This window comes from Balaenoptera physalus (assembly GCF_965194825.1).
Source record: "Balaenoptera physalus genome assembly, chromosome: 3".
Taxonomy (NCBI): domain Eukaryota; kingdom Metazoa; phylum Chordata; class Mammalia; order Artiodactyla; family Balaenopteridae; genus Balaenoptera; species Balaenoptera physalus.
Genome location: NC_138890.1, coordinates 171,800,145 through 171,827,433, shown reverse-complemented (window position 1 = coordinate 171,827,433; position 27,289 = coordinate 171,800,145). Strand labels below are relative to the sequence as shown.

Here is a 27,289-nt window from a genome sequence, read left to right as displayed (position 1 = left end):
TAAAAGTAAATAAATAATTAAAAAAAAAAAAGAAAAGGAAAATGAAGTTTATATTACCTTCATTTTTTACATTTTCCACACTTTTTTTTTTTTGTAGATTCATGTTTCTGTCTGATATTATATTCCTTCTCCTTGAAGAGCATACTTTAACATTTCTTGTAGAGTAGATCTGCCGGCAATGAATTTCCTCAGTTTTTGTTCACCTGAGGAAGACTTCATCATCTTGTATTTTTAAAGGATATTTTCACAGACTATTAAATGCTGGATTGACAGATTTTATTTTCTTTCAGGACTTTAAAGTTGTCAATGCATTATGTTCTTACTTGCATGGTTTCCAATAAGAATTCTGCTGAAATTCTTATCTTTGTCCCTCTTTATTTAATGTATTTTTTTTTCTGGCTAACCTCATGTTTTTCTCTTTGTCTTTTGTTTTCAACAGTTAGAAAAATATATATCTTGGTGTTTGGTGGGATTTTTTGTTTGTTTTTAGTATATATTGCTTAACATTTCTGAGCTTTATGGATCTGTAGTTTGGTGTCCATAAATCATTTTGGAAAATTGTCATATTTCTTATGCACTCTTTTCTCTTCTCCTTTTAGGATTCCTATTATGCACATATCCAAACATTTGATATTTTTTCATAGCGTTGGATGCTCTTTTGATTTTTCAGTCTTTCCCTCTATGTCTTTCAGTTGGGTAACTTTCAGTGACATGTTGTCAAGTACACTGACTCTTTCTTGAGCTGTATCATGAGCTCATGGAAACCATTCTGCATCTCTGTTACTGTGTTTTTCATTTCTAACATTTTTACTTGATTTTTTTCTTACAGTTTCCATCTCTCTGCTAATTTTTCATCTGATCTTTCATGTTATATGCCTTTTCTACTAGACTCTTCAACATAAATGTATTAGTAATAGTTATTTTAAATTCCTAGTCAGATAGTTACAACATCTGCTTCATATCTGAGTTTGGTTTTATGTATTGTTCTGTTTCTTGGGAGCTTGTTGCTTTTTTTATGCTTTGAAGTTTTGTTGTTGAAAGATGCCCATAGTGCTGTAGAAACTGAATAAATAGTTTTATGTTTGGAAATAGGCACATCTTTTCTTATACTCATCCTTTCCTGGGGAGTTTTGTCTTAATTTAGTCAAAAGATCAGCAGGAGCTTTTAGAAAGGGTCAAGATCTACTTTAGGACTTGTGAGTCATAAGATCTCTACAAAATAACCTCTGACAATATGTACACAGGTGGGTGTGGATGTGCCCAATAAAACTGTGTTCACTAAGCAGGAAGTGGGCCAGATCTGGTTGTGGGCCATGGTTTGCTGACCCTCCATCTACTTAGGAGTGGGGCTGGTTTTGAGGCTGTTGTTATGATTATCTTCAATCACTACAGCCTTCAAATTCTTCTACCATCACCTTGTTGTTTTATGGAGGCTGGGTTTCTAGATGTTTCTCCTCTAAAAAAGGAGAAACCTTAAAACTGCCCCACCTCAGCTTTAAGACTTCCCTTCCCCTGATCTTCGGAGAGAGTCTGTCTCTGGTTTATTTCCCAGAAGTATTCTGCAATTACTGTTAATCGATGCTTGTTACCTGCTTTGGGGTGGATGGACTTCTCTGATGTTCAGATTAACCCTCAGTCTTGGACAGGCTTGTGTCCTGGGCCTCAGGGGAAGGGACTTCATGAGTGCCCCTGCCCCTCTTCCAGCTGTAGTTCTGGACCCCTTTGGTATTCCTGCCCCTACTCCCCGACCTTAGGATTAAAGACCTTTCTTCTGTTCCCTTCCTGCAGCTGCAAGACAGGTTTTTTTTGCTTACATTACCCCGACAGATTAGACTTCTGTTACATGGGGAAGATGGAGAAGCAGGATCCAGGTGGACTTTTGTTCCCCTCCCACAGTAGGTTTCTTGGGATTCCTGTCTCCCCTTTAGCATCTGATGGGATGCATGATAAAAGGCCTTCAAGAATGTGCAACCCCTTCCCACCCCTGTTATCTGCTTCTCCCAGGGGCTGCACTCCCTCCTTCCAGCCTGCACTTGGCCTTCACCAGTTCATTGACTGTTGCAGCAGAATTCTTACCAGGGGGTCCAGCTGCATGTGACCCAGGTCAACAAGTACTGTGGTCTCATCTTCCTCTAGGCACTGGCCTCTCCCCAGATTTGGAGTTATTTGTCTACTCTGTGACTGCAGCTCTCTGATGGGTACAACTTCATTGTCGTACTAGTGTAAGCCACACTTTTTCCACCTGTTTATATCCCCACGTAGACCCAGAACTCTCAATTTTTTAAGTTTCGTATGCACTATTAGATCTTTTATGCCTCTAGAATATTTCTGTTGTTATTTTGTGGGCAGAGATCTGATTTTATTTTTTTCTCCCTATGACTAAACTTTTTTAGCACAATACCTTTCTTCTTTTTTTAATTGGGTTTTTAAAAAAGGTTTATACAACTTACCTTCATCTTTTTAAAGATTTGAAGTCTATTCACTGTAAAACAACTTACCTTCATCTTTTTAATGATTTGAAGTCTATTCACTGTAAAATTTTTCAGTTTGGTATTTTAAAATTTCAGGTTCCTCTGATGCTAGCCTGTACACCAGTTGCTGTGTTTTCCTTAGGATTTTCAGAGAGGTCTTCTCCGTGTGTTTTTAAACTTTGAAATGGTTCTTATTTTGTATTTCAATCCACAAAGCCTCAAAGGGTGAAGTATCCCTCCATTTAATTTTGGCTTTCTACTTAATTCTTCCAGATGGCTCAGCAATATCACTGGCCTAGGACCAATTTTTATATTAATCCCTCTAATTAGATTTTCCTACACCTCATGTGTAGAATAATTTGGACTCCTGACTCAGGCAAAATTCAGGTCTGGAGTTTTCATTTCTCCTGGAAGATATTTTCCTGAGCTCCCCTATCCTGCTGGACAGAATGTCTCAGTTCCGCTTCATCTGCGTTTGCAGCCCTCTGACAGTCGCTGTTTTGTGCATGGACGGTTGCTCCTTTCTTACCCAGGCACAAACCCAGGAAACACGGCTGAGCCCAGCTTGGGACTGCTCCTCCGCCTCTCGGGCACTGCCCTCTGTGCCTGAGTATCCGCAGTTCTTTCTTGAAAACTCAGCTTTGTTAAAAAATAGAAACACGTGCATTACTCTGATAAAACTAAAAGGAAAAGAACATCTTTAACATACATCAGCCCATATGGGGTGATGCTTGAACCACCCCATTCAAGATGCTGTTCAGCGGGTTTTCTCCTGCTGTGTCCTCAGCTACCTCCTCTGCCTCTGTTGTCTTCCCATCCTCTTAAGGAGGAAAGAGAGTAGCCCCCAGGAAACTCCTGCCTCTGGCAGAGTTGCCTTGGATACATATCTTTATATACATGTGGGGACTTCCAAGTCCTACTTTGGTTGGGGGAAGAGATTAGGAAGCAAGGATTGCATAGAGTGTATACAAGATGTAACTTTCCTCCTCTCTCCTCACCCCAACAATGTCCTGGCGTGGTTGCACCCCATCTGTCTGAGGTTGGCTGGACTTGGTGTGTGTGCAGGAATTACTGCAAAAAGCCCTTGAAAACGCAGACTAGACAGTTAGGAGACAGGGGTTCCAATCTTACTTTCTCCGTAACTCACAGTAAAACCTTATGTAGCCCGAGGAAGGACTACATGATACAGAGTTGTATTAATTAGCTTGCAAACTTAAATCTTCTTTACTTACCTTTTTTCACAAGTGTCAGCTTATTTTTAAGGCATCGCCATTTTCAGCCTGTGTTTCTTAAACCATGGCTCACAGGAGAAAATTGTTTACTTTCTTCCACAGCTAGATTTTTCTATTTTTCCCACTTAGAGATGAAGTGGATGGGGATAAAGCATTGCTACCATGGTAGTAGCAATCTCCCCGCATCTGAATAGGACCAAATTGAGAAGGGATGCTCCACAAAGTCACCAGGACACTGTCACACTTCTCAGTGGCGCTGGCACCCACGGGAGATGGCTGCTGTCACTGCAGAGGGGAGCTGCAGTAGCCACACCACGACTTCATCCCTAGGGTGTCATCCCTGTGCCCAGAAAGAATACGAAAGCTTACAGAGGCTCAAGCTGTCCCCAGATGTCTCAAACCTGTCAAAATCCCTCACTCACAAACCCACACCGTTGCCCTTCGTTCATGAGCCATCCTTGTACATCGGAGGGAGAATCAGATGTTGTATCTGGGTGGTGTCAGCTGAGGAGACAGGGCGTCGGGCAGGTCTCAGCAGGTGCTGACCCACTGGGACCCACTGGGACCCACGTGCTGCCTGTCAGGCACTCCGCAGCCCTCCGGAAAGCCAGGTCCAGGGAGCCTGAGACTAACAGCTGGATTTCATAGTGGGTGAAGGCCATCTCTGGGGTGAGTTGTGGGCCTCCCCAGACAGGAGACACGCCCTAGCAGGCCTTGGGCATCAGGAGAAGCCGGAGCAGCCTGCATCGAGGAGGAGGAGGAGGAGGAGGAGGAGGGGCGGCACCGGAGATGAGACGCTCAGGAAGGCGGGGTCTCGGTGGGTGGAGCCTCGGTGGGGTTGGCTGTGATCCAGGAGGGGACAACAGAGCAAACAGCACATCCAAAATCTTCCTGTGTCAGAAAGTTTCTAGGGAAGATTCTTAGATTCCAAGAAGCCGAGTGGAGAGCTCAAAGAGAATGACCACAAAATACGTCTCTCTCCTCTACAAGGTGGGCATCTTTAGGGGGCCCGGCGGGAACGGCTGTTAACGGATTTACCTGTACCATTTTTACATCACAAAAGTCAATGGTTTGTGTCTGAACCGTAGAGCTGTTCTTGAGTTGACGTGATGTAGGAACTGAACATTTCAGAATCGTGACTGAGGACGAGGCTTTTACCTGTCTTACGTGAAGGGGACTTTGAACATTTGAAGGGGTTCGAGGCAGCACAGAGTTGCTGGTTCCTGAGTTCTGAAGACTCCACTTGATGCCAATTAAACATAACACTTCAGATTAGCGCTGTCAAATTTTACACACATCCAGACGGAAGCAGGAGGGGGCCAAGTTTCTGAAGCTGTGGTTTGTGTCTCATGGGTCCAGGAAATTCTCAGGTGTCAGAAGTGCCCACGGAGGAGTGGCTGGGATGATGACAGAGGCAGAGGAGGGGTTGGAATGCAGAGGGAGAAAGCCCTCTGAACAGCATGTTGCTGGGGGAGTGGCCCTAGTATCACCCCATGTACCTGAAACATCTTAGAGATGCTCCTTGTTCCGTGTTATTATTGACGTACTGCCATATGTGTGCGCTTTTCCTATGCGTATTTTAGGAGGTCAGGGACGGCCCCTGGAGTCCTCCCTCCTCCTGTTTCTCTACACTCCTCAAAGGCCAACAGCTCACATTTCAGCTGTTTCTCCTGCCATTGACGTCACTGTTTCTAGATCACATACTTATTGAAGAACCTTGATTTTTCTGTTTTAAGTTTTCTATGGAAAATGAGTTTACCCTTCACACTCTCCCCTACTACCCTTCCTCCCATCAAATTGGTATCACAGTTCTGCTTCAACCAATCTTGTCAGTCCTCCAGGGCTGTGTAACCAAGTGCCACAAACTGGAAGGTTTAAACACAGAAATGTATTGTCTCCCAGTTTTGGAGGCTGGAAGTCTGAGATCAAGCTGTCGGCAGAGCGGGTTCCTTCTGAGGATGTGAGGGACAGTCTGTTGCACGCCTCCCCCCTAGTGTCTGGTATTTGCTGGCCATCCTTGTCGAAACTTTGCTTTGGAAGCATCACCCCATCTCTGCCTCTCCATCTTCCTGTGGCATTCTCCCTGAGTGTGTGTGTGTGTGTCCAAATCCCTTTTTTATAAGGACGCCTGTTATATTGTATTAGACCCCATCTTAATGACCTCATCTTCTCTTGATTACCTCTGCAAAGACCCTGTCTCCACAAAACAGTTACATACTAAGGGTTAGGCCTTCGACATACCAATCTGGAGAGGGGGGGCACAAAATTCAACTCACAGTACCACTATCAGCTGCTTATTATATAATCTTATAATTCACAGTGTAATCACACACCATAAAAGGGACACCAAATCTGTCTCTTTTCCCCCCTAGAGTTTATAATTACTTGTCTTGATTCATTTACTTATTTTCCTGCATAATTAAATATGTATTTTCAAATTCTCTGACAGCATTGGCTCTCCATTCAGTCAAGCACATCAGGAAAAGGTTCAGAGCCGTTTTTCTTCTTGGAGACTCAGGTGTCTTTATTGCTCTCACCGGCACTGTTGAAGCCTACAATTGCTGCACAACTTCTGCACCTGCCTGCCCTTCTCCAGCCTCCTGGGAATTCTCTCTACCTCTTTCCTATGTTGGGTCACCTATTTCCTAGATGCCACATCTTACTGTTTCTTTTTCACTCTCTCTTCGGCAGAGCACATCATTCGCTAATTCACTAAGAGAGTGTTCAAGCATGCTAATGACTTAGAGACCACAAATGGCCAAAAGCTACTTTTCCGGCAATATCCATTTATGTTTCTCTCTTTAATAACTGTGGTGGGCATCCAGCAGGCTCAGAATAAAGACTGCTTTCCTGGTTTCCCCGGCACGTTAATGTGGCCGCAAGAGCTCCCTGCAGGATGTGAGAGGCAGGAACGTGCCCTGCTGCCTGCTGTCGCCATCCCCCGGCTGGAGTGAAGACGTGACTGTGTGTGTTAGAGCAGCTGTCTTGGACCCTCTGGTGGGAGCCACATGCTGAGGAAGACAGACAGTAGAAGAGAAGGAATTTGGGTTTTCTGATGGTCGCCTAGGCTTCCATACCTGTCCAGGACTACTAGACTTCGACGTGAGAAAAGCAGACTGTGAGTTTGGGATGTTTGGTTCAGCAGCTGAGCTAAAACAACCCCATTGACAACCATGAAATAACAACCAAGCATGCCTGGAAGTTCTGAAGCCGTTTCTTCACTGAAATCTAGTTTCCATTGTTGCTGTTGAAGTCTGATTCTCCATTCAGGCACCTCTCCCACCTGAAACTCTCAACATTCCCTGTTTGAGAGATGAAGTGTTTATAAGCACGGTCTCTCGAACCACTCACTAGTCATATGATATGGGCAGTTTTCTTAACACCTCTGTGCCTCAGTTTACCCCATCTGTAAAAAAAAAAAAAAAAGAGGTGATTGGGGCTTCACTGGTGGCGCAGTGGTTGAGAATCTGCCTGCCAATGCAGGGGACACGGGTTCGAGCCCTGGTCTGGGAGGATCCCACATGCCGCGGAGCAACTGGGCCCGTGAGCCACAATTACTGAGCCTACGCGTCTGGAGCCTGTGCTCCGCAACAAGAGAGGCTGCGATAGTGAGAGGCCCGCGCACCGCGATGAAGAGTGGCCCCCGCTTGCCGCAACTAGAGAAAGCCCTTGCACAGAAACGAAGACCAACACAGCCATAAATAAAAATAAAATTTAAAAAAAAAAGAGGTGATCATAAGGCTCTTAAACCCTTTATACTGATCTTAAACCATCTTCCTCTTATTTTTTTAACCCCACCATCTTATACTGTGGCTCTACTGACTTTTGCCTGGAACAAATGGTCCTTCTGGGCTCTGTTGTTTAGTCTGTTTGCTCCCCCCGTCTTCTTCCTCCAGGCACTGAAGGTGAGCTTGCTCTGCCCTGCTAAGTCAAGGATTTCCATCTTTCAACATCAGGTTGGCCGTTCACCCTTTGTTATCACCTCCCCTGTTGTACTTGACCTTGTGTGTTGATATGACTGTGTACGTATGTGTGTATATATTATTTTACTATATAACCTTATAGACAATTTTATCTTTTTATTATATTTAATATATTCTTTTATTATATATTATGCATAATATATATTTTTTATTGACAAGAGGAGAGTATGAGGAGGAAACAGAAATAAATGTCCTCATTCAGCAGATCACGTATGACTGGAAAAAAATTTTATCAAATATTTTAAAGTATAATTTAATTCTGTGAAGAAATGAAAGAATAATAGAGATTCTTAGGTAGGTCTCTGTAAAATCTGTAAAATTATGTAGAAAATTCGGTGTAACTGAATCATTCTGGAATGGGGTCTGTAGCTTCTCTCAGTATCTTAAAAGAAGGCCCTAATTTAAAAAAAACAAAACAAAACTGTTGGGAACTTTGATTCCTTTGGAATATAGTTGACTAGAATAGAGTCAAGTCAGATGACATGTCCTGCTTCTTAAATAAAAGAATTTATTTTTTGTATTTTAGAAAAGCATTTGTAAGAACACATGTATATTTTACAAATTTTACCTTAAAAGTAAACCTATAGTCTTAATATTCATGCAGTTTTACAGTTTTAAACCTCAGTCTGGGTAACATTACATAATAGTTCATGTGCCAGACCACAGGGAATTTAGGGCCACGGAGGTCTGCTGGAAAATAAGGAAAACAAAATAAAACAAAATTATTTAGATATTTTATAAGAATATTGTTTCATTTCTATGTCAAAACTCTATGGTTAAGAGAAGAGATATTTTTGAGAGAATACCTAGAATCCTATACGGTCATATTGTGAGAAATAATAACATTGATATAGGGATTTTTCATGAGAAATATGTACTTTAGAACATTTTATCAGTTTTGTTTTTAAAATGTCTGAGTTACAAAGGAAAATTATTTTGCCTTCATGAAAATTTAGAACATCAATTTTAAAAAAAATCACCTAGGGCTTCCCTGGTGGCGCAGTGGTTGAGAATCTGCCTGCCAATGCAGGGGACACAGGTTCGAGCCCTGGTCCGGGAAGATCCCACATGCCACGGAGCAACTAAGCCCGTGTGCCACAACTACTAAGCCTGCGCGCTAGAGCCCAAGAGACACAACTACTGAAGCCCGCGCACCTACAACCTGTGCTCCACAACAAGAGAAGCCACCTCAATGAGAAGCCCGCACACCACAACGAAGAGAAGGCCCCACTCGCCGCAACTAGAGAAAGCCCACGTGAAGCAACGAAGACCCAACACAGCCAAAAATAAATAAATTAATTAATTAAAAAATAAAAATAAAAAATAACCTAAACTATATCAAAACATTGTGAAAATATCTGGAAAGATATGATAAAGAATCAACATGCTAAATATTTTAAAATTCATTCAGGACCCTTTTGAAGGGTGGTGGAAGGAAGGAGTATAAAAGGAGCAGAACAATGAAACTGTAATTACTCAGGAGAGTTTAAAATGTGTCTCCACTCTCCTCAACAGAGACAAACAATTCAAGGTAATTGTATGGTCTACCACATGACCCAGCAATCCCACTTCTGGGTATTTATCCAAAGGATAATACCCTACATGGGTACATGGAAATACCCTAAGTGTCTGTCAAAGGATGGATGGATAAAGATGTAATCTATCTACGATGTAATGGAATACTATCAATCATGGGAAAGAAGGAAATTCTGCCATTTGTGACAACTTGGATGGACCTTGAGGGCCTTAGGCTAAGTGTAATAAGCTAGACATGGAAAGAAAAACACTGCATGTTATCACTTATATGTGGAATCTAAAATTTTTTTAAAAATCAAGCTCATAGAAACAGAGAGTAGAAAATAGGTTGCCAGGGGCTGAGGGAAATAGGGAGAGGTTGGTAAATTCATCTCAGATGAATAAAGTCTAAGGCTCTAATGTAAAACTTGATTACAGTTGATAACAGTGTGTAACTGTGTTGTATAATTGAAATTTGCTAAGAGAGTAGAACTTCAATGTCCTCTTACACACACATACAAAAGATAAATGTGTGAGGTGATGAATGTACTAATTAACTAGATGAGAGGGATTCTTCATATATATATATTATGTACTATCACGATGGACACTTAAATATCTTACAATTTTATTTGTCAACTCTACCTCAATAAAGCTGCAATGTTTTTAACAAGATAATAAAATAAAAAATTAGATAGCATCTAACACAGATTAATATACTGATAATGCTCAGTATCAGTGGGGTTATAGTGAGATGCGCACATTTTGGCAGTGGGAATTGGTACTTATTTTTTGTAAAATTACTTGGAAATGTGTGACAAGAAACTCTAAAATGTTTTTCCTTTGAACCAGCAATTATAACTTCTGAAGACATAATATGTAAAATTGCAGTTGAGAAGATATCTCAATATCTTGGTACAGGTGGTCTTAGCAATATAGCATATAAAGTTCAATATTACAAATAACCTATTCAGGGTCCAGCATAGAACGTAGCATAAAATAAAGCATGTAGAAATTCAAATAACACTTGTAAACACTTAGAATCTAGGCAGTGGAACTGCTATAGTGTTAAATGGTAAAAAGAAACTTCAAAATGTGAGATGCATCCACTTTTTAAAAGAGTTTTTAGAAATTATTGGTTAGAAAAATACCAAAATGTTAGTAATAATTTCTTCTGGGTAATGAGATGACGTGGACTTTTAATTTTACCCTTAAATTTTCTGTATCATTCTAACCTCTTCAAATGAAGTAGGATTCCCTTTTATAAACAGGAAAAAAGGAAACTTAAAAATTAGATGTCTGAGTGTTCCATAATAGCGGCTTTTATTTTAATTAGGGTTTTACAACTCCCTTACATTCTTAAAACTCACAGCGGCACATGCTTTATTCACTGGCTGTCAAACACGCACGATGACAGCCGTACTCTCCTTAATCATTTTTGATTGGTGCTGGACACAGAGGACTTTGCTTCTTCCAGAGGCAGAATGACTCTGGTAGAACTATCATCTTGTCAAACTCTTTTAACTGCCCTATATTTTCAATATCAAGATAGTTTCCCCAAAGAAAAACATGAAAATGGAAATTTCCTTTAAAAAACTACTTGTGAGCATGGAAATCAAACTGGAGTGTGGGTACTGGGAAGGCAGAGTTTCTGTAATGAGATTTCACTAACTTGCCAGACAGCAGGAAGCTTTGCAATTGTGCTGATAAAGTAGCAGCTACAGCCCACTTTTTCTTTCTTTTTTTTTTTTTTAACTTTTAATTTTACATTGGAGTATAGTTGACTAACAATGTTGTGTTAGTTTCAGGTGTACAGCAAAGTGATTCAGTTACACATATACATGTATCTATTCTTTTTCAAATTCTTTTCCCAATTAGGTTGTTACAGAGTATTAAGCAGAGTTCCCTGTGCTATACAGTAGGTCCTTGTTGGTTATCCATTTTAAATATAGCAGTGTGTACATGTCAATCCCACTTCTAACATTCTTTCTACAAGACCATTTCATGGTTTCCTGTTAGGGTTGCTCACAGGCTTTCTTGTTTGTGCTTGTTTTTAACATCCTGTATGTTTACATGATTTCTCCATTTTCTCCTAACATTTTCATTCTAAAAGGAGGTTTGAGCAAGGGCAAAGTCAGCCGCTAAGTATTGATTCACCATTGCCTGCCAGGTGTTTAAGCAGAGAGATACCTTGGACTCTCATATTTGGAAGTATCTGGTTACATATTTGTAGGAAGAGTTGGAAAGAGAAAGTTCCAGGGTGAGTCATTCAGAATCCAGCTAGGAAATAGTTCTTTCAAATATGTCATAATATAGATATTTGGTTACACAAACAATTATGGAAGAAGAAAGTCACCAAACAGGATGGCGAGAAAGCCCAGAGTCTGGTAATGATGGGTGACAGCTGCCATCCCTAATTTTGAAGAACAAAGATGCAAATAAATAGATACGCCTTGTTAGCAGATCAGAAAACTCAGTATTGCAGAAATGCCAATTCTCCCCTAATTAATTGTAGATTCAAGGCAATCATAATCATAATCGCCAGAGGATTTCCTTTGGAAAGTGACAAGCTGACTCTAATGTTATGGAAACACAACTGAGAACAGCTAAAATAGTCTCGCAGAAGAACAAAGGTGGAAGATTTATAATCGCTGACTTTAAAAGTTACTAAAATGCTGTAGTAACCAAGAGAGTGTGGTGTCAGCATAAAAAAAAAAAAAAAAAGAAGGATCAACGAAATGAATAAAAAGTTCAGGGCTTGACTTTCAGTCATATGATTAATTGATTTCTCATAAAGGTGTCAAAGCAACAGATTAAGAAAAGCAATATCTTTTGAACACATGGTGCTAAGATAACCGGGTGTCTGAATGGAGAAAAGAAACAGAAGCAAGATCAAATACCTGGTGGGATTCAGTGAATGCGGACAGAATTCCTGAGGAAGAGGTGGCGCTGCCGAGGCTCTCTAGTGGGGCTGCGAGGGCAAAGGTGGGATGCTGAGGGTTGAGGCGGAGGGGGGCGGGGCGGGTGCAGGTGACAGTGAGAAATGAGAAGAACTGCTGTGAGGAAGTGAGGTGGTGAAGCGAACACCAGGGACAGGAAAGAACCCAGGGCGGAGGGATGGGGTCTCTGTTTTCATGTGAGGTTCGAACCCGTGTCAGATGCAGGGGGCACCTGGGGGCAGGAGGAAGACTGCCGACAACTGTAAGTGAGCCCCGGGTGAAAGGCGAAGAAGGTGTCTGAGACAAAGGCTAGAACACTGGGCCATGGATAAGGCCACACCTAGCTCAGAGTCAGCAGAGACTGAGGACCCTCAGGAGAAGAAAATGCGGACAGGTTTCCATGAGGAAGAGGGAGAGAGTTTGCCAGTCTGTCTTACTCCCCGCTGTGTGGCGTGTGGGGATGAGCAGGAGCGAAACGGCAAACTCCAGGATGAGGGTCCAGCCAGGGGGCGGAGCCCTGCTGTCATTGGCACCTGGGTTTGTCCTCGGCACGCGTGGATGTGCCCTCGTCCAGCACCGTTTACTGAAAAGGCTACCTTTCCTCCATTGGATTGCTTCGCACATTTGTTAGAAGTCAAGCAGGCATATTTGTATGAGTCTATGTCTGGGTTCTGTGCAATGGGCTGGCGGTGGACAGGAATGGAAGGGGGCACCCAGGACGCTCGTAGCAACCCCGGGAAGATGGGAGAGAGCAGTGGAGCGGAGGCGTCATGGTGTATTGAAGACATGTTTTGGAGACAATTGCAGATCTCAGTAATCCACATGGGAGGTTAGGGGTGGTTTTGGGGTGTGGGTATTAGCAGCTGGGGGTGCCATTTGCTGAGGCGGAGAAGTCTGGAAAAGGTGCCGTTTGAGACAGGACAACACAGGAAATGCCCAGCGTATCAGTTAAGACCTGCTGTCAGAGCTGTTCTAAGCACTGGACACGTGCCATCTTTCTCCAGCCTCACTGCCACCTCCACTTTACAAAAGAGAAACTGAGGCATTATGAGGAAGACAAGCAGTTTGCCTAAGATCACAGCCAAGGAGCAACAGACACCTGAGTTTTTCTTAGGAAATGATGACTTGGAGATGAACGTGGGACACGGAAGTGGAGAGGTTAACTCGACACTCATATGAGTCAGGAGCTCAGAAACTGATCTTCATCAGAGACCGGTGATTGGACATCTCTGAGATGTCTAAGGTATTTGCTAAGGAATGAGTGAAAGTTGTGTACATAGAGGCAGGTGTTGTTGAGTCCCTCAGTAAGAAAAGGAAATGAGAGATGAGATACATCTCCAGGGTTTAACGGAAGGTATTTAAGAACAGGGCAGATTAGAAGCAACGACTCCCCTGAGAACCAGGCAAGAGAATTGAAGATGCTTGGGTTCCAAGGGCTGCAGACAATAAGGGCCAGCGAGGCTCCCTAAGGCGTCAGGAGGGAAGCCTGGCCCTGCTGAGCAGCCTTCAGTGCATTTAGAGGATACGGAAGTGTCCTACCACAGATGCTCTACGGGGCATCTCAAAGACAGTGGCCATTCTGCAAACAGAAGCACAGGCAAGACCAGTAGCAAATACAAATGAGGAACGTCTCCCTGTAAGTGAGAGACATGAGGGCAGGCGTCCTGCATGTTCCATCACAGCTGTTTCTATTTTCTAAGCAAGGCTCATGTGCAGCCTTCCTCTCCCGTTTCCATCACACACGCTGTCATCACCGACTGAAGCGGGACCTCGGGCTACGAAGTCCCAATCTCAATTTATCGGGTTATTTCACTTTATCGAAATACTGATTTCATAAGAGTATATTATGCCAAGATTCTTTGGCAGATTGCTTAGAAATGTCTGCCCACAGGTCAGGTAAAAACAAAGAATAAAGTGAGAGACTGGAGACTGTCTGGTCCATTTCAGGGGTTTTTCTTCTTTATTTAGATCCCCTTCAGGAGTCTGATGAAACTCCACGAATGGCCTCCATTGAGAGGTGCATGTGCATGTACACACACACACACACACACACACACACACACACCTGGGCTCACAAACCCATTGGGAATCCACTCATGGATTTCCTAGGGGCCCGTGTACTCAGAGGAGGAGCCTGGATCTGGTCCCCCATCAACACATAGATGGAGATGTTAGGCAGGGTTACAAAATATTCATTATTCATTAAAATGTTATTTAGACAATTCCTACTTGGCATTTGTATTTGGTTACATGAGTATCATTTATAATACATTTAGAAATATACTCAAGGGAGGAATATAGGTTACAGAGGCTCAGTTTTAAAAGAACAGAGTGATTCACCTCCCAAATTGCTGAAGAAACATGAAAACTTGGCCAGTGTTGGAATTCAATGTATTTTAATGAAACAAGGTTTTTAGCTATCATTTTAAATACATCTGATAAAATAATTAAACACATACAATATTATGAGACAAAAGGAAGTCTATTGTTTTGTATAAAAATCAGTGTGGTTCAGTCATCTTAGAATGGAATTTTGTTATAAATTCTTTATTTCAAGTAGAAAATGTTTTCTAACATATTTAAGATTAAACGTATATGATTCTTGTTTGTTTCTTATCCTCATCAAGCAAGATTATATAAATTAAGCCAATCAGTGTGTATTTGTTCTTTTGGTTACAAGTGGTAGCAACCTAACTGACTTTGATCACAGCAAAAACCACACCAACCCAAAACAAAACAAAACAAGAAGTTGAGTAGCTAGAAAGTGGGGAGCCAGTCTGCATGGGGTGGGACCTTACACACCAGCATCGGCGCCTTGTCTCACTTCTTGATGCCTTAAGTCTAGGTCATCAGGCCCCCCAGGTGGGTGCCTAGAAGCTACAAGTTTATACCTCTATGGCATTCTATTGCATTCTATCTGCAATCCCAGTGGAAAAAGACAGTCTGTTTTCCTGAAAGTTCCACATGAGTCTAGAAGGGGTCTCTTTTCCTCTACTCAGAGCTTCCCCGTTTGGTACAACTAGCTGAGGGAATCTGCTGCTTGGATCGGCTGACCCAAGTCCCGTGTCCTCCTCCTTCCAGATCTGGGAGTAAGCTTGGCTCCATCCTGGCCTCATGGAGTGAGCTCAAAGCTGGATGCCTGACAGGCACAAACAGCAGCAGCTGCTGTCTGACTCTAGAGCTAGCCCGAGTCACGGTTACTGCAGCCAGTGTTCCCCCTCAACAAGCATTTATTGATCGTCTCCCAGCCTCTGGGCTGCTCTCTGCCCTACACAGGTGTCCCGTCTGCCAGAGCAACAGATGTGAGCAACCATCCAACAGTTAAGTGCCACGGTAGGGGCACGTCCCTTGGAGATGCGTCCGAGTGGAAACTCAGGGTGAGCAGGAGATGCTCTGCTCTCCACCGTGTTCCTCTCTCAGCTGCCGGCTTCTCAGCGGTCCGGACCACTGTGCTGTTTCCTGGCAACTGTGAGGTGACCTTGCAGACTATTCAAGTTTTTAATGCATCGTGAGCCCATGTGGCTGATACATTTACACAAACATGTAACGTTTTATATCATCAAACTTAAGAGCATTCAAATTCAATCTGAGGTTCCATTTCAATTGTTTTTTAAAGCTACAATTATTCATGACAGATATTTCTACTGGGTCAAGACACAAATACTGACTTTTGTCATGTCTTTACCCCCGCAGAAGTAGAAAAAAATCAATTCCTAATAAACTTAATTACGGCAGAGTGGAGGAGAAGGATGTTATTTGAAATATTGGGAATAAAAACTATCTAATGCAACTTAGGGTTATTAGTTTGTAGAGTTACTGCAGGGGCTTTGCGTAGAGGCCGTTGTGTCCTGGGGTAAGAATGGAATTGGGCTGCTTATTCGGTACCCCTGATACTGAGTTTCCAGGAGGAATAATGGCCTCCCCAATGTGAGATGCTGGGAATGGATCCTGCATCAGCACGGGCCCTGGGGCGTGCCTTGTGGAATTCCTCTAGGGTCTTGCTCTGTAGCACCCACCCGCATGCATAGGTGCTCTGGTCCGACACAGCAGAGTCTGGTGAAGTCCTGTCTCCACTCCCGTTCCCTCCTCCCGGGCTGACAAATGAAGCACATCCCAGCTTCCCTGCCTGCTCCACTGGAGCTACCTGTGATTGTTTTCTGGAAACAGAATCTGGGTGGGACTAATTTAGAAGCCATAGACCATATTTTAGGTGTGACCATAGACCTATGCCTCAGCAATCGTCTTTCTCTTTTACTGTTTGCGTGACTGGAAGTCAAGAAATCCGCGATGACAAAGTTGCAGAACTAGCTGGATGGCTGAGTTGCTATTAGATGAGGCTGCCCGACCTGTGCCAAACCACAGCAAGAGCAAAACTGTGCTACTTTCAGGAGAGCTCTGACTTCATTACTGCAGCGTTGGCTGTCCTATCATAGCCAATGCAACCATACTTTGATCTGGCAGATTTTACCCTCTGCTATTACACTGCACTATTCAAGGTTCTGGGGTATTACACTGTTATGTTTCACTGCGCTATTAGTTCTTAGTCTCACATGGAGTTATCATATTGCAATGTTATTTTATGGCATGTACCACATGCAAATTATTGATTACACTGTGTTTTTATAAACTATTACAGTAGATATTGTGGAGCAATCTTCAATAACTCTGCTTTGCTTCTTGGTAGACGATTGTAAAAATACTTGAAGTTCCTTTAACTAACTTTTACCACCAGAAACTGTTGCAAGAAAGAATTCTGTAATGTTGCTGGCAGGTTCATTGATAATACGATTTCGTTCATTCACCAAATATTTATTGACTTTTAATCATACGTGTATCAAGACTCCAGGTGAAAGTAAGCAAACAATAGGCACATTTCCTGCCCTAAAGGAACCCATGTATCTGGTAGGCAATACAGCCACATCGAATTATCATTATAGTGAAATAAAATAGCAGTGACAAGTATAAATAATCCAGGGGAATGCCGAGAAGGAGCATTGTAGCCAGGAGAGGCGGATGCTGAGAGAGTAGAAGAAAGATTGCTGGAGGATGTATCTTCTGAGCTGAGACTCTTCAAGGATGAGTAAGTTAACCAGGCAAATGAAGGGGTTGAGGAAAATGGGATATAAGTAGATGCACTGAGCTGACACAAACCTGGAATGTGTGGGGAACCATAAGCTGTTTGATGCTGCTGGATTTTAACATTCTTCTAGGGGAGAAGAAGTGCAGCTGGGAAGGAAACAGGGGCCTGATCAATAAGCTGATGGGTTAGAAGCTCGGTTCTCTTTATTTTGTAAGCAAAATGGAGTCACCGGAGGAAGGGTTTTATAGGATTTACAGCAACAGTAAGATACTGGATTTTTTTTCTTTTTTTAGGTAAGAAGAGGATTTATTTAGAGAGAAACACACTCCACAGACAGAGTGTGGGCCATCTCAGACGGTGAGAGGCCAAGATACTGCATTTTCAGTAAGCTTCTCTGCCAGTGACGAAGGCGAGGGTGAAGGAGGTCAAGTCCAGAGGCAGGGAGACAGGCGTGAGGCTGACCACCTAGAGCATGGGGACTGGAGAATGGGCAGGTCTGAAAATCCCAGAGGAGGGAAAATTGTCAGGAATTGCAGCTTGAAGGATACAGGAAAGGTTGAGTGCCTCTCAGTATCCTTCCTAGGGAACATCGTTTTCTGGTTATAAAAGTAATACTAACCCATTGCACAGAGTCTGGAAAACAATAAAGGTAAGAAGAAAATTAAAATCATTGATAGGAGTACAGCCAGTACAAGTATTTGGTAGTGTTTGCATCAAACATACATAAGCATGGAGGGTGGGGTCGGGTTCCCAGGGTGGTTTGTAGCAACCCAGGTTACAATCCTAAACAGTTACCGTCTGCTCCTAAGAGTGAACTTTCTTAGCACATGGTCCATGAGTCTTGATAACCTCCCAGTAGTTGGTGGGTCATAGCCTGAGTGCTTTTAGAAGGACATGCTCTTTGGTAAATGATCTTTAATAATAAGCCAGGTAGAGGGGGTAGAGGGACATTCTACAAAGTATTTTACTTTATTGAGGTACACAATTCAGACTCCTTGGCTTGGTAACTCTACCAGCTTGAAAATTATTGCTGACTGTTAATTATTCCCTTTATTATATCTAAGACACAAAAAATTGTTGAAGTGACTTATTGTTCATAATTAGAAGCTCTGATTAAAACTGCACTGACATTACCCTGGGGCTCTCTTTTCAACATGGAATTATTTCTATGAACATGTCACTGGGTGGTTGTGTTGGCCTCCTCTCTAGAAACTACTTCTCCATTTACAGAACTGCTCAGATTTAATGGGAAGATTCCCTGAAGACCCAGCTCTGTTAATTAAATGAAATGAAACCATCTTACACTGTTGGGGATTCACTCACAGAATAGTCAGAGGAGACAAGAATGAGGAGAATCAGCCACCAATTTCATTTTTAAGATCCAAAATTAAAGGAGTTTTTATATTCTGTATTTTTCTTAATATAAATCTTGGGAATTTTTCTAAATTTTTATTTATCAAGTATAAAAATGAGTGTATGGTGTTATAAATGATGGCTCCCCATATGTTATAAGATTTTGTATTTTTAATTTTAAAAAAAGTGATCAGAGACCAGTGTTATTGCTTGTTCAGTGCTTCAGTGGTTTCCCCAATTTTGTCATTTACAGCAACGTGGATGAACCTGGAAGGTATTGTGCTTAGTGAAGTATGTCAGACAGAGATGGACAAGTAATATGTGTTTTCACTTATGTGTGGAATCTAAATATACAACAAATGTATGAATATAATGAAACAGAAACAGACTCATAGATACAGAGAACAAACTAGTGGTTACCAGTGGGGAGAGAGAAGGGGGGAGGGGCAAGATAGGGGTAGGGGATTAACAGGTACAAACTACCAGATATAAAATAAATAAGATACAAGGATATATTGTACAACACAGGGAATATAGTCAATATTTTGTAATAAATTTAAATGGAGCATAATCTAGAAAAATATTGAATCACTATGTTATACACCTGAAGCTAATATAACATTGTAAATCAACTATACTTCAAAAACAAGACACATGAACTTATTGGCTATTAAGGGTATGTTATTATTTGAAAATAAATGTGAGCATGCCATGTAAAAAAGAAAAGAAAAATGGCATCTCCCAAAGTAATGTTGTCTTGTGAAATTCCTCAAATGGCAAAGAAAGAATGGTTCACATGAAGGAATAAAAGGAAATGACAAGAGGCCACAGGCTAAGAGACAAATCTGGCTAATTAGCCTGGTATTGTGTTTGATCTGATACTTTAGTCCTATGATATTTGACATTTTTATTTGACAGAATTAAGGAAACCAAAAATCAATCAAAGGAGGGGAATTGTGGGGCCCTTACCTTCTGTGCACATCTAGGTGATTTTTCTTTCTTTCCACCACTAACTAGTCAGCAGTAAAAGACAACCAGCCTGGCAATCAATGGATTGAATCTCCCAGTGAACTCAAGTGTTCCTATCAGTGGGACACTGGAGACGGAAAAAGATGGAATTGTTGTCAGGAGAATGATTGAAACTGAGATTGTGCTGTTTTTTCTCTTAAAGACCTTAGTCTCCTATTTGGCTTCTTAGCGACCCAGAAGCCATCTCTCCCCAAAGCTGGGCAGTTTATTCTTCAGTTTGCACAAGAAAAGAGGGACTTATGTCTCAGCGAATTTTCAAATCCATGAAAAATTATTTGTACCAGAAAGAAACGAAAAAAAATCCACCAAGATCGCTTTTAATCTGATGAAGTCACCACTGAGAGAAAATATTTATATGGGTGCTTATATTTTTCTTACTTCCCTTTCTACAGCTCAGCAGACCCAAAATTATTTCTGCACCACAGTTTGTCCCTGACTAGAGACTCACCACACAGATAGCAGACTCCTGATGGAGCCCGCAAAGCTGCCCTCTGGCTGTGCTGAGTTGAGTTCTGGGCAGTTTTGTGGGGTTACAGCTCCCGCCCTCCCTCTCTCCTCTCTGTCCCTTGGCCCCAGCCCTCTGAGTGAGGCCCCAATGGACAGAATGAACTTTGTGTGAACATGGTTTTAAACTATGGAATCGACCAGAGTCATTGGATTAGTTATGTCAAAGGATAAGAGAGAAGAAAACATGGTGGTCTAAGACCCTGAGGTCTAACAGAAAAAAAGTGGATGCTTGATCCACTTTCAGAGTTAAAGATATCAGTTTGAATATTGTTATCCATGGTGACCAATTCCAATAAAAAGCTTTAAGAGAATAAATTCTGTAATTCTATGAGAGCTACATTAAAACTTTCTCAAATCCAGATATCCAAAATGGACTTTGACAAATAACCTCATGAAGTAATTATATGCAGAATAGGATTTCTGTGGTTATTAAATACAGAAACGGATTGTGTTCTTGTAATTTTTTTCTGACTTCAGATTTTAAAATAAAGTCTCCTGAGATGGCTTTGCTGCTTAGAATTTGATCTCGTTCTGCACCTGCACCAACAGACCTCCCCTTGCCTGTCTGGGGTTCCTCTCACCAAACAGGCACTATTAATTTTTTTCCAAGACAGAGGACAGACTTCTAGCATATGTTAGAACTATATCACAGTGTATGACCTAGTGAACATAGAATTTTAAACAATAATAGTAAAATTAAAGACAGGACTATGAAGCCAGTGATATTCTGCCTCTAAAAAACCAGCTATTTGATCAAAAAAAAGTTCATTTTGAATCTGCCATGTTATTGAGCACAGACTGGTCGGTACTTAATTGTTGTTTCACTACCTCTGTGAAGCACGCATGACTTCACTAGATGTCTACTCAGCTCCAATTTTCATAGACTAAATAGCAAAGATTAAAGAAGTTGTATAGATCCAAGAACATGGATAAATGATCATAATCCATCTTCCAGGAGGGTTAATTCTCAACATGATAAAAGGCTTTATGAAACATATTGAAATAATAAGCCTCTTTTCTCTATATATTTGAGGTAAAATAAGAGGAAAATGAAGATGAAAGCATAGTTTGTGGTAGATGATTTAATTTGAACAGATGACAGAAAAGGAAGTATAACTCCTGAGCAGCTGATTCTACTGTCCCATCTTTTCCATCAAGGAGCACAACAGAACAGAGGAAATGCAAGTAAGAGGTGACATGTCCTGATGAGGGAGGATGTGGGGTGAAGGTCCCTCACTTCGCTATGTGAGTGCAAGATGCAGGTGTAGACTCAGAAACTCCAATCCTTCAGAAATCACAGGAAATGTAAAGGGTCCTGGAGTGTTTAAGATGAGTAAATATGCTCTCGTTCTTTTAATGGAAGAAAAAGCAGATTCCTGCCAACTAGAAACCAGAAACTTAAAATTCTCCCCACAATAGATTCTAGAAGGTTTTATTAAATACATAAGTGATTACCAAAAGTCAGTATGGCACTGAAAAATTGCTCATGGCAAAGAAATTTCATCTTTTCATACAAGAGTTATCCAACTGACATATAAAAGAAATATAAGAGGCATCACTTATCTGGATTGTTTATAAGCCTCTCATAGTATGGATAAAATTGAAAAATATATGCAGGTTCGAAGCTCATGGAAGGCTAGCCGAAATCGATAAGAGGAAACTGTTGGCTAATATATACAAATATAAAGACAGGCATTTGGCTTCCATGCTTCCCACACCCTCTCACCTCCCACACTCCCATAGCCCTCAAAAAAAAGAAAAAGCGCAAAACTAAGATGGAAACTCCCTTCCTCCTCCTGTCCAAGACTACAGTCACCACCAGCCACTTGAGTCTACTGAGCATTGAAATGTGGGTGGTCCAAAATGAGACGTATGGTATGTAAAATTCATACCAAATTTCAAATTCTTGGTGTGAATAAAAGACAGTATCTTTAATGTTTTTGATTACATGTTAAAATGATATTTTAGATATATTAGGTTAAATAAAATACATTATTAATACCAGTTTTACCTGTTTCTTTTACAGTTTCTAATGTGGTTCCTAGAAAATGTTGAATTATGTATGTGCCCATGTTTTCTTTCTAATGGCTGCACTGGTTGAAGAGTTCCTGAGACTTTTAGGGAAGAGAGATTGGCTTCTAACCACTCCCCAGTGGCCTCTCCATTGTTTTAAAAATGTCAGATTGGCTACTGTTATAAACTGTATTTTAATTTAAAGATCTGTTTTTCCTCAACAATTTTTTGTTGTTTTTACACAATTCCAGGTTAAAAAAAATCCGTTCATAAGTATTTTTAAAGTTTTCATGAGATATATATGGCTTATATATAATCCTGTAATTTTAAGTGTAAAGAAATCGATTTCCAACACTGAGTAAGATCTTCTTGTGCATCTTTCTATTTTAGACCCTTAAAAGTAACTTATTCTGACTCTATAAATGTCAGTTCATTCTGATTTTTTGTTTGTTTAGCCTGGATTTTTTTTTTACTTCATATACATGGAATCATAGAGTGTGCAATTCTATACATCTGGTCTTTTTCACTCAACAAGTATGTTTAAGAGCTTTTCATATTTTTGCATTTACCAATAGTTTATTTTTTCTTGTTGCATAATATTCCATTGTGTATTGATTTTTATCCACTTACCTGTTGGTGAGTATCAGAGTTTTCTTCCTTTTTGACTGTTATGAATAAAGATGAACATTCCAGCAAATATAGTTTAGAATCTATTTACATTCACTTATATGTATTTAAGGATAGAATTCCTGGGTCAATTAATTTTAATATTATTTTTGATGGAAACTGCCATTCATGGTCTTCCAAAGAGCTCATGCATTTCTCACTTCCAATAGCACTGGGAAGAGCATTGCTCCATATCCTTGCCAACGCTTGTCTTTGTAATCATGACCTTCTGGTGGGTGCTGGGTGTGACTCCTTGTGCCCTTAGTCTGCATTTCCCTAATGAGTATTGAAGTAAAACAACTTTTCTTCTTCTTTATTGATTTATTCCATCATTTATTTAGGTCTCCTTTAGTTTTCCCCAGTGATATTCTGTAGTTTTCAGTAAAGAGATCTGGCACATTCTTGTTAAATTAGTTCCTGAAGATATAAATTTTTTGGATACTATTGAAAATGTTATTTGAAATTAAAAAATTTTTATTATTTTTTCAAATGTCTGTTGCTGAACCTCATAATATACATTATTTTTGTATATTGACCTTGTATCTCATGGCCTTGCTAAATTTATTTGTTCATTCTAATTTTGTCTTTAGATTATTTTGGATTTTAATGTGCAAAGTTATGCCATCTGAAAATAAAACAAGGCTCTTTCTTTCTAATGGTTATAAATTTTATTAATATTTTTTTCATGTTTCATTATACTGGCTAGGACTTCCCATACAATGGTGAAGAAACTCATTTATAGTGAATACCTTTGTCTTTTCCACAACTTAATGAGTAATTATTGAATATTTCATCATTAACTGTGTTGTTAGCTCTAGTTTTATTGAACATATTCTTTATCAGATCGAGTAATTTCCTTTCTTATTCCTATTTTTTCTGAGAGATTTTAATGTGGTTGGATATTAAATTCTATCAGCTTCCATTTCTCTATCTATTGAGATGAATAAATGGATCTTCTCCCTTATCTGTACATGGGTGAATTACTTTGATTGAATTTCAGATGTGAAACCAACTTCTGTTCATGGAATAAACCTCACTTGACCATGAAGTATTATCCTTTTAATTTATCCCTAGATTTGATTTGTCATCATGTTATTAAGGATTTTTACAACTGTTCATAGGATATTGATCTGTAATTTTCTTTACTTGTTAATGTCCTTGTCAGATTTTGGTATTATGCATTATGAAAGAAGTTAAGAAATGGCTCATATTTTTCTATTACCTGAAAATTTTATTTAAAATTAGTGTAATTTGTTCCTTAAATATTTTTAGAATATATAGTGAAGTCACCTGTGACTAAAGTTTTCTTTCTAAGTATTTTTCAATTATGGAAGCAATAGGTATAGGAATATATACATTTTTATTTTCTTCTTATAATAGTTTTGAACAACACTATGAATGAACTAGACCTAATTAATTTCTATAAAACAATAACATCAGCAGAATACACATTCTTCTCAATTGAACATGAGAATTTACAAAGATAGACCAAATTTTTGACTATAAACCAAGTCTCAATAAATTTTAAAAGATCCAGGTCATACAGAATAAGTTCTCTGACCACAATAGAAATAAATTAGTAATTAATAACAGAAAAATAGAAGGAAAAATTTCCAAAATATTTGAAATCTAAATAACATAATTCAAGATAGTTCAAAAAAGTCAGAAGGGAAATTAGAAAGTATTTTAGTCTGAATGAGAAGAAAAACACAGCACACCAAAATTTGTGAGATGCTGCTAAAGCAGAACTAAGAGGGAAATGTATAGCAATAAATGCCTATATTAGAAAAGAAAAAGGTCTCAAATCAATGATGCCCAAAAGACACTTCTTTAATAAGATCAACAAAGATGTTAAGCTTCTAGCCAGACAGATAGGGGTGGGGGGATGCAGAGATAGAGACAATAGACAGACAAATCAGGAATAACTTTCAGGAACGACACTATCAGGAACATCTACAGATGTTAAAATGATAGAATGACCACTTTATGCTTATAAATTCATCAGCTTAGTTAAAATAAAAAAGTTCCCTGGAAGACGAAGTGTAGAAGTTTACTTGAAAAGAAATAAATCACCTGACTAACCCTATATCTTTTGAAGAAATGGAATTTGTCCTTAAAAACATTTCCAAAAAGAAAATTCAAACCCAGATGGCTTTACTGGTGAAATCTACCTAACATTTAGAAAATGTGGAAAACCTTATGGGATCTACAGATAAAGTTACTAGAACTATTATGTGAATTCAGCAAAGTAGCAGGATGAAAAAATACCCAAAAGCAATAGTATTTCTATAGGCTAGTAATAAAAAATATAAATTAAATTTTAAAATACCATTTCCTATGGTGTCAAAAATATGAAATACGTAGGCATAAATCTAACTAAAGTTGTTTAAGACTTGTTCAGTGAAAACTGGAAAATGTTGTTGAGAGAAGTTAAAGAAATCCTAAATAAGAGGAGAGATACTCCAAATGCATGTGTGGACGATTATGTAGATGCTGATCAAGAGAAAAGATATGACCAGGAAAGGCAGTGACACACAACAAGCTTCACAATGCAAGCTTGGAGAGGGTTGCACGAAGGGAAGTCCCTCCCAGCATGAAACCATTCATAAGGTTGAGATTGGTGATGACCATCCAGAAAGGGGAAGGGCAAGGGAACTCCGGGAGAAGGGAGGGATCAGGCTTTCTTTCCTAGGTGAGGTCACCCAGCAGCACAGCAGGGATTCTCTGTGTCAGAGAGCTCACAAGGGTACCTGTGGTTTGGAGTTTTATAACTGCAAGGCTCTATCTTACTAATGGCCAACAGATGTGAGGTGAGGTTTCATTGGATACGCAGAGCAGCCAGGCTCTAAATGGCTTGTTTGCTCTTTGGGGCTATTTTAAAATAATAGCTTGCAATTATACTCCAATAAAGATGTTAAAAAATTAATAATAATAGGTTGTGTAAAAATTTGAGTTTGGTGCTGGAGGGTTTATGAGTTAACAGGTCTCAGCCTGCAGTGAAGAAATAAACAAACTAGGGGCTTGTTTGGGCTATTTTAAGAATAATAGGCCATGTAAAAATTTGAGGTTGGTGCTGGAGGGTTTTTGAGCTAACAGGTCTCAGCCTGCAGTGAAGAAATAAACAAGCTAGCAGCCAAAACAAAGGAGGTCACTTTGGGCTCATTTATAGAACGACTCAATACGATGATGTCTATTCTCCCAAATTATGCTATAGATTCATCACAATCCCTATAAAAATTCCAACAGGCTTATTGTAGAAATTGTCAACCTTTCACATGGAAATGCAATAGTCATAACAAATGTGAGCAAGAGAAAACAAAGTTAGAGGACTTGAACTTCAAGTCTTATGATAAAGCTAAGGTAATCAGTATAACATGGTATTTGTGTAGATATTAAAGAACAGGAACAAATAAATTCTGTTTTTTATTCAATATAACAGAATAGTACAGAAATAGATCCCTATATATGCTTAATAAATACATAAAATTATATACATAAAATACATTTTATGATATATATACATTTCATCTTTGAAAATTGTGCAAGAGTAACTGAGTAGAGAAAGAAAAAGCCTTTTTTTAAAAAAAAATTAATTAATTTATTTATTTTTGGATGTGTTGGGTCTTCGTTTCTGTGCGAGGGCTTTCTCTAGTTGTGGCAAGCGGGGGCCGCTCTTCATTGCGGTGCACGGGCCTCTCACTATCGCGGCCTCTCTTGTTGCGGAGCACAGGCTCCAGACGCGCAGGCTCAGCAGTTGTGGCTCACGGGCCCAGTTGCTCCGCGGCATGTGGGATCTTCCCAGACCAGGGCTCGAACCCGTGTCCCCTGCATTAGCAGGCAGATCCTCAACCACTGCGCCACCAGGGAAGCCCCCAGAAAAAGCCTTTTTAACAAATGGTGGTGGAATAAATGGATATCTACATGCAAACAATTAACCTCAATCCATCCCTCACCACACACGCACAAATTAACTCAACATAAATCATAGACCACCCTAAAATGTAAAACCTTAAACTCAAAAACTTCTAGAAGAAGAGGTTGGAGAAAATTTCTGTGACTTTGGGTGAAGCAAAGATTTCTTGGACTCAAAAGCATGATCCTGAAAAGGAAAACATTGATAAATTGACAATTTCTGCCTTTGAAAAATGTTCTTAAAAGAAATAAAATACAAGAATCAGACTGGAAGAAAATATTTGAAAATCAAATATCTGAAAAAGATTTATAACCAGAATGTATAAAGAACTCTCAAAATTCAATAATAAAACAAATAATACAAATGGACCAAAGTATTGAATAAACACTTCACCAAAGATTACATACAGATAGAAAATAAGCACATGAAGAGGTGCTCAACATCATTAGTCATTAGAGAAATGCCAAGTAAAATCAGGACTTACCATTAAAATTTATTAGAATGACTACATACTGACCATTCTGAGTATAACTTAGGAGGTGGAGGAACTTGAACTCCCATAAGTTGTTATTTGGGCTGTAAGATAGT

The 27,289-nt window shown here is 40.0% G+C and overlaps 1 long non-coding RNA gene across 1 annotated transcript; it reads right to left on the bottom strand.

Moving 5' to 3' along the window:
* Window positions 1–17,495: 17,495 nt before the first annotated feature.
* LOC309657257 lies at window positions 17,496–27,030 on the bottom strand. The gene is made up of 2 exons (XR_014261743.1): window positions 26,672–27,030; window positions 17,496–26,360 (listed from the first exon to the last, which is right to left on the bottom strand). It is a non-coding gene; the product is annotated as an uncharacterized lncRNA (long non-coding RNA).
* Between the last annotated feature and the right edge of the window lie 259 nt (window positions 27,031–27,289).